At 40.7% G+C, this 8862-nt stretch overlaps 1 pseudogene; it reads left to right on the top strand.

Annotated features, from left to right (window-relative positions):
- Positions 1-364: 364 nt before the first annotated feature.
- On the top strand, positions 365-2080 carry LOC118716670 (annotated as a pseudogene).
- The last annotated feature ends 6782 nt before the right edge of the window (positions 2081-8862 follow it).

An 8862-nucleotide genomic window follows, 5' to 3' on the forward strand; every position in this document is an offset into this window, starting at 1 on the left:
AGGCGGGTGTAGGGATGGAGGCTGCAGCATCTGCTGCTGTGGTTGGGGGTTGGGGCTGTGGTGAGAAAGTGGTCCTGTAGGCAACTGGGATGGGTGTTGACCAGCAGGTGGATGGCCTGTGTGGCAGATCAAGACTGGGTGCCCTGGGATCCCTGAGGTGTGCTCCCTGAAATCATGGGGAGAGGGGAGCTGTGGCCCATGGGTATGTTGAGCAGCCTAGCACTGTGCCAGCAGGGTTAAGTCTGAGCTCAGCAGAAGTGTAGTAAATCAGTCAGAGAACAAGTACCACATGATTTCATTTATACGTGGAATCTAATGAACAAAATAAACTAAGAAAATAGAAACAGACTTATAGATACAGAAAATGGACAGGTATCAGAGGGGAGGCAGGATGTGGGGCTGAATGAAAAAGATTAAGAAAAACAAACAAACAAACAAACCTCATACAGACAACATTAAGGAGAGCACTAGGAAGGAAGGGGTGTGTGGGGAGGTAGAAGAGGATAAAGAGGTGATAAATTGGGAATAGTAAACACACAATACAATATACAGATGATGTATTATAGAATTGTATGCCTGAAACCTTTATAATTTTATTAACTAATAAATTCAATGACATTATTTAAAAATTAAATAGAATAAAAGATTGTGCTCTAGGAGAAGAGTAGAGCTCACATAAAGTATATTTATGTAAATTTGACTACTTGTCTAGCATGCTCAGTGGTTCTTGGAAAGAATCCAGCATGGATACCATTGAACTAGAGATTCCTGGCCAGAATATTGAGGTAGAAGGACTGCAAGTCACATTGGGGTCACTATATGGAGGTGATGTCTTAGGAAAGCCTAGTCAAGTTATTATTGCCATTCTGGCAGCAGCTCATCTGCTACAGTCGGGTGGTTTCATAGAGCACTGTGGCAAGATGATGAAGGAAACAATTAATGTGAAAGCTGTATGTGGTTACGACACATCAGCAGGGTCCTATGGATTCGATTTTGTAAAGGCAAAGTGCTTTGAAGGAATAGAAACATTTTGAGGCCTCGTCAGCGTGTTGAACTTTTAAATAAACTCAGTATACACTCATGAGACAGCTCATTGGTTCATCTAACTTCTTTTTGATGCAAGTGGTGGTGGCTGCATATGCAGCTCTTAAAAAGTGGGTATTCCTTCAACCTGTGCCTTCTCGGGACAGATCCTTAAAACAGCTTTTGACTGGGATAGATGTCTAGTTTCCTATGAGGAGAAAAGACTTTGAAGGTCTGACCTTCCTTAAAACTGAGCAAGAAAGACCATTTGTATCAGTTCTCAGGCCTTTAAGGTTCCAGAATATTATCAGTGATTTGGCTTCTGTAAGAATTACTGAACACAATCCTCTAGTACAGTGGTCAGCAAACTCATTAGTCAACAGAGTCAAATATCAACAGTACAATGATTGAAATTACTTTTGAGAGCCAAATTTTTTAAACTTAAACTTCTTCTAATGCCACTTCTTCAAAATAGACTTGCCCAGGCCATGATATTTTGTGGAAGAGCCACACTCAAGGGGCCAAAGAGCCGCATGTGGCTCGTGAGCCGCAGTTTGCCAACCACGACTCTAGTACCTTCAGAATGGCTGTCTTCTGAGTATAAAGCGGGGTGGCAAGCAGAAGAGGACAGTGAGGAGGGTCCTGAAGATCTCAGTAAAGAAGAACTAGAGGGAAGTAGCATGAGGTGTTGGAGAAAGCTCAACAAAGATGGTGGATACTGCTGGCAGTGGACAGGTTCTAACTTTGCCTTTGACTCGCTTGATACATCACTGTCAGATGCAATACAGTGAACCAGCCACAGGGTGGATCTGTCAGTTTACAACCAGGAGCATAGCTTTTGGATTATGACTGGCCTCTTGATAATACTGGAAAACTAATATGTAGTAGAACAACTGACTATCAAATACCTGCATTTGAAAAGGACCAGGAACATACAGTGATGAACCTGGACAGCAGGCTTCTGATCTTTCCTTTATATGTCTGCTGTAATTTCCTATACATATCACCAGAAAAAAGAACTGAAAATAATCTTCATCCAGAAAATCTAGAAAGCTGAGGATCATAACAGTTGAAAACTTTTTCTGCCAGCCTTAATTTAATGTTCACACCTAAAGTCACTAACAACGACAAAGGCTTTATGAACTGTACAGATAATACGGAAGGCTATTCTTATCCTCATTACATTTCTATTCATATATAAAAAAAAACACTTTAAAGGCAAGATTATATCTGTTAACCCATTTCTGTTATAAAGATGCCAGCTCATGCTTTTAATTTAGTGTCAGTAGGAAATCGCTATAGGTAAATTTCACATTTCTCTGCAACCAAATATAGATTTAATTTTTAGCTTAAACTTTGATCCTACTTAATGGTAATATAACACAGCTATCCATTTATAAATTTATTTTTATTTTTTCTATAATAATGGTAAATGAATAATTTGAAAGGATAACACAGCTATCCATCTATAAATTTATTTTTATTTTTTTTAAATAATGGTAAAGGAATTATTTGAAAGGCCAATTACAAATGCTCTTTCAATAAATGCATTTAAGACTGTCCTTTAATTTTTTCAACAGTTCTTTATGATCCTCCTAATAGCTTTGAAATATGTAGTTGTTTTTAAGTATTATATACTTTTTTCATGACATTGGAGACAAAAATTTGATTCTTACATAGTCTTTGGCATGCCAGAAACCCACTGATATAAAATTTATAGACATGTTTACATTCTCAGACACCACAGTGTTACCCCAGAATGGAGACAAAGGTAATGGACAGGATGGGGAAGATTTGGAGGGCACACCAAAGATGACTGTAAATGAACAATTGAGCAGAGGAGGAAGTCAGGGATGACTTGGAAGGAAATCTCAGTCACTTGGGGTTTCATTTGACCACTGATGGCAGCAGAGAAGTCATAAAAGAAACTCAATTCTGTCACCCAAATGGTTGGTCCAACATTAGCACCGTGGGACTGGAGCTGGCACAGAGATGGGGACTCAGGTGTCATGAGCAGAAATGTAACACTGGAATTTTAGGATAACTAAGTTCTCCACTTGTGAGAGAAGGGAGTGTGTTTTTCTGGCCCCACACCACTTCTAGCCACTAGCAAGGGAGGACCTTGGGGATGGCAATCCCAGCTGATGGGAGGGCAGGTTCAATTGTGGGAAGTGACGGAAGGCAGTGAGGAATAGACAGAGTGATGGAATCACTATATGTTACAACTTTCTTGAGACACTAGAGCACCGCAAGGTGAGCTTCTCTCATCTTGCAGATAGAGGAACTTCAGCCCAGGGAAGCAGAGTCTAGGCCAACGTCGCCTCAGGACCAGCCTCTGCTTTCCATTCACATTCCTGAGTTTCTGCACTTGAAAGGCTCAGCTTTAAACCTCCCCTCATTCTTACTGGCTGTCAACTTAGCTAAGCTCTGTGAAGCTCGGTTTTTGTTTGTTTGTTTGTTTGTTTGTTTGTTTTTTATCATAAATGTCACATTCCAGGAGGATTGTGAGCCTTGTGGTGAAATTGGGTGTACAATGCATCAGACATGGCAGTGTTTAACACATACCCTCCCGTGTTACCCCCATGTCAGCACTCTCCTTTGGAAAGTCACAGGGACTTTTATGAACTATATGCTCTTCCTTCACAGTGTACATCCTCCCTTCTGTGAACCAAAATGGATGGAGATACACTTTGGTTAAGTTGTTTGGGTGTTTATCTCAAATGCTAATGATAGCGCCCTTCGGTAGAAAAACAAATTCTGGTCAGTGGGATTCATGGAATATTAGTCCTATTTGTTCACAAAAGAATCTATTCATCAGCAGGACTTCCTGAGCAGGCACCTCATACAGAGAACATCAGAGGCACAGCTATGACAAGCACTAGCCTGCCACATAGAGCCAAATAACCAAGAACCATGGCTCCTCTCTCTAAACTTGCAGGTGGCTCATGGTCCTCTGATACTCCCTCCCCACCTTTGGCCCTCGCCACCCATACATCTTTTTAAAAGTATATTCATTTTACTTATTTTAAAAATATTTTAATTAATTTGAGAGAGGAAGGGAGAGGGAGAGAGAGATAGAAACATCAATGATGATAGAGAGTCATTGATTGGCTGCCTCCTACACACTTCCTAATAGGGATTTAGTCCACAACCGGGGAATATGCCCTTGACCAGAATCAAACCTGGGACCCTTCAGTTCGCAAGCTGACGTTCTATGTGTCTGAGCCAAACCAGCCAGAGCACCACCCATCCATATTTACCAGTAAAACTTGAGGCTCAATCTCACTAATATGTGGAATCTAAAGAACAAAATAAACAGACAAATGAAACAGAACCAGAGACATGGATACATGGAACAGACTGACTAATGGCTCACTGAGTAAAACAGGGTGAAGAGATTAGTCAAAGAACATAGAAGCCTAAACCCATGGATGTAGACAACACTGCAGTGAAGGCCAGGGGAGGGAGGCAGGGTGGAGGTGGGCAGAGAGAAGGAAAAAGAGAGACATTTGTAATAGAGTGAACAATAAAAAAACAACAACCATGAGGCTCAGAAAGGGAAAATCATTGTCCAGTATCATCCAGCAAATTGGTGGTGACACCTGAGAAGAAACTTAACTTTCTAGAACCTAGTGAAAGTGATTTGTTTCTCAGTTACAGATACCTCTGGGCAAAGAGATAACCACCCCAGGTGTTCAGGAAGGTCGACCACCTCTTGTTGAACTGTCTTAGGACAGTGAGAGAAAGATTTCATGTGTTTTTCCCTGTGAAATTAGACATTTCACCAAAGAGTACTTGAGGGTGTGCCACAGAAACTGTGCTTGTGAAATAGGTCAAGATACGGGAACCTGGGGATTTATGATGTGGGCTGAGAAATAGATGGAGGCAAAAAGAACACAATCAGAAACTGGAGGTTAGAGAGAGGGAGAGAGGTAGAAAGAAAGGTGCTGAAACAAAGATGTAGGGAATGAGACATAAGTGGCACAGAAAAATGGTGAGGAAATAGAGCCAGAGACTTTAAGAACATAAGAGAAAAACATAATATGACTGGAGAAAGAACTGGCACAGATGATGTGGAGGCAGAAGAAACCGAGGAGAGAAGCCAGCTACAAGAAGAATGTGTGGGTTTGCAAACAGTGAGAAGCCAGCAGCCAGCAGCAGGGGGCATCAGAACTCCATGGATAGTAAACAAGGATCCTGGGAGGAAGAGAATATAAGAAAAGAGTGAGGGGAGGGCACTAGAGAGAAATAGGAGCCAGAGAAAAGAGATGAGTACGCCTCTTGTAACTTTGAAATTAGAACAGTGAATGGCCCTTCTTTAAGGATTCTCCATGTAGCGATATGACTAACTCCCCTAGGCATCTTCCTGCTTCTTATTGGTACTGAAAGTGTATAAGTTATTGTCGTACCTGATATCAAAGACTTTCCAAAAGAAAATGTGTCCAAGAGACTAGGCCTGTGCTTGAATCACCTGAATCACACATAGGCAGAGCTCATTCAGTTACAAATCTAACGGGAACTAACTTAATCCAAAATTTCTTCCCCTTCTTCACTCTCCCCCCACTCTGAGAGAGAGGGAGAGAGAGAGAGAGAGAGAGAGAGAGAGAGAGAGAGAGAGAGAGAGAGAGAGAGAGAGAATGAATTAAGAGCACACTTGGATTGCTCACAGATAAGGAAGCTTTTTTTTTAAGTGAGCCTTGGAAAGGAAAATCCAAGAGATCAAGATATTGCTTTTTTGTTTTATCTTCCCCCCTCATTCTTGCTGAGTAGGTCTTATTTTTTTATGCTTCTCTATATAGATCTCTCACCTGAGTCATCTTCCTCAATCTCTTACCACTCCAATTTCAGTTTTTTAAAAATTCCAGAGGAGGTTTCTGATAGGGTCAGCTTGGATCATATGCCTATCCTTTGGGCCAGTCATACTCTCCAAGGGAGGAGCATATTCTGATTGGCCCAAGGCTGAGAGACATGCCCACTCTTGTGTAGGGCTGGATCTGAGGCAAGATGCATGGGGTAAAAGAATCTGCTATCTGAAGGAGGAATTGGGATTGAATCCTGAAGCCATACCAATGCAGGTCTACTAAGTACATCTTAAAGAAGAATGTTGACTGTGTTACTCTGAGCTCCTTTCCCCATCTGCCAAATGGAATCAGTTATACCTGGCTTGTCTGCCTCCAGGAGTTGTTCTGGTGGTCTGTCTGAAATATAGAATGAATCACAACACCTCCTACTAAAAGGTGTGCGGATTAGAGTGGCAATATAAAATAGACTGAATATGAGAGTCAGGAATCTTGGGTGCTAATTTGACCGACATAAATAGGATCAACAATCTGAATTTGAGTCAATTCCTAATCTTGATGCATTTAAGTATCCTTACTATAAAATCAGCCTATTTTCCCAACCTTTTTTTGTCTTTAGACACTTTTGAGCATCTGAGGGAAAATAGGTGCCTTTACTATCCCCTCCCTCAATGCCAGGATTTCATGAATCCTCTACAAACTCATCCTTTGACACCCCCGCCTCCTCAGTAAAAGAACTCCTAGATTCTATCATGTTCAAAATGATATCTGAGTCTATTCAACTGAGAGAAAAGAGGGGCTTCATTTTCAGTGGAAAAGACAATTCTGCAAGTCAAACAGACACACAGCTCTTTTTGCTTTAAATTCTATTACCAGGAATATCATGCAAGTTTCTCATTATCTCCTTCCTCCAGACTATTCCTTCTCTTCTCTTCCTTTTTTGTCTTCACCACCTCATCTTTCCTTTGCTATAGGTAGTGAAGTGTAGGTGTGATTAAAGTGTCCTTTCTATGTGTACTAGCAGCAGAAAGTGTTGCTATTAGAGAAATGGATGGGACATATATCATCTCTTATCTCCATCTCTAAGAACTTAAATGATTTTGTTCCTCTACCAAAATAAATCAAAGGAGAGAAATTTTAATTGTAGTCACCAGGAGGTGATTTCAATGCCTACATGAGTCTCTGTGCTGGCAGCATTGTCAGAGTTGCTAGCCTCTCCACGCAGGAGCTGATGGGATTGTGAGAGTGGGGAGAGAGAGAACTCAGGGGATTAAAATGGCAGTTCCCTGGTGGAAGGAAACAGCCAACCTGGGCCTGTTAAACAGAAAGCCAGAGAAACTTTGCCTGTGTCAGGGCTGTCTCCATTCATGCTCCATCATGAACACTTTCGCATGGGATGCATGGGGCTGCACACACAGGTGCTTTCCACACACAAGTCTGAGATGGAGGCTCTGCAGCAATAGTTTTCCTCTGATCTGTCAGTTTGGAGGAGTGGACAGAGCCCTAAGTTGAGTCTTAGAGAGACATGGACTTATATCGGCTTTCACTATTAATTGTTGAGGCTTTCCAATTAATAAAGGTATGTCAAGTGCCTATTGCATGCCAGACCACATGGAAAGCTAGATGTGGCAATTTATAGCCAAGTTAAACACACACTTAGCCTATGACCTAGTTATCCTACTCAAAGTATTTACCTAAGAAAACAAAAATATGCTAAAAAAACACACAAAACTTGCACATGGATGACCATAGTAGATTCATTCATAATAATCTAAAACTGGCTGCAACCTAAATATTCATCGTAGGTCAATAGATAAACAAATGGTGGTATATTTATTTCAATATAATACTATGTAATAATAAAAAGAAACTACCAATATACAACAGAGCATGAATGGACCTCGAAAACATGATACTGAGCAAAGAGAGCCAGATACAAAAACTTGTATATTATATTATTCCATTTATATGAATTCTAAAAAGGCAAGACTACAATTCTTGAAATCAGATCAGTTTGTTGGTTGGGATGAGGAGGGGGACACAGGTAATTTTGGGGGGTGATGAAAATATTCTACATATGATTACAGTTTATCAAGATTCATCTAACTTTACATTAAAAAGAATGCTCTTAATTTCATGTGAAGTGTAATTCTATAAAGTTGGGTAAAATAAATGTATTCCCAGTCCACACAGAGCTGTGTATTAGTGTTCACAAAAGAAATAAATTAAGAACTTACCTAATAGGTGGGAATAGGTATTAAGATAAAAACAAAACAGTTTTAGGAGTTAATGAGTGGCAGAAGAGGGAGAGCTGCTCTTTTATGTGGACTTATCAGAGAAGGCCTTCTGATAAGCTGACATTTGAGAAAATCTGAATGACGGAAAATTAAGAGCCATGTGAGGAAAGGCATTCTGGACCGAGAGGAGCAAGCACCAAGGCCCTGAAGCAGAGGTATACTAGTATGTGTCCTAATGAATGAAAGGCAAAAAGGCAAAGTAGTAGGGTTGAGCAGAGCAGGCAAGGGGAGAGTAGTGAGGCTTGACTCAAGGTTTTGGAAATAGAAAATAATCCAAAACATCAGACTTTCAAGACCATTGGTTGGATTTTAGCTTCCTGACTGTGATGAAAAATGGTGAGGATATTTCCACCTGAGAACTGACATAGGTTAACTGAGGTTCCATAAGCCTCATCCTTGGAGAAGATGATAGATGTGGTGAGAGAGACCATATGGAAGGCCAGGCAAGAGATGATGGGACTTAAACGGAGGTGATATAATATAATCAGATTATCAGTGTATTTTGAAGGTAGAACTACCTTGTTTCCCCGAAAATAAGACATCCTCTGAAAATAAGACTTACTTACAGGTTTCCTTCTGAGTGAAATATAAGGCATCCCTCGAAAATAAGCCCTCCTCCCCACCCCAGGCTAAACATGAGAGATTTGGTCCACTGATTCTGAAAGAAATGGAGTCACAAGAAATTCACCAGGAAATTCAGTAATTGGATTGTTATATGATGTTCCAGAAGATGATGACATGAT

The sequence above is a fragment of the Pipistrellus kuhlii genome, unplaced genomic scaffold, assembly GCF_014108245.1.
Source record: "Pipistrellus kuhlii isolate mPipKuh1 unplaced genomic scaffold, mPipKuh1.p scaffold_m20_p_12, whole genome shotgun sequence".
In the NCBI taxonomy this organism is placed as follows: domain Eukaryota; kingdom Metazoa; phylum Chordata; class Mammalia; order Chiroptera; family Vespertilionidae; genus Pipistrellus; species Pipistrellus kuhlii.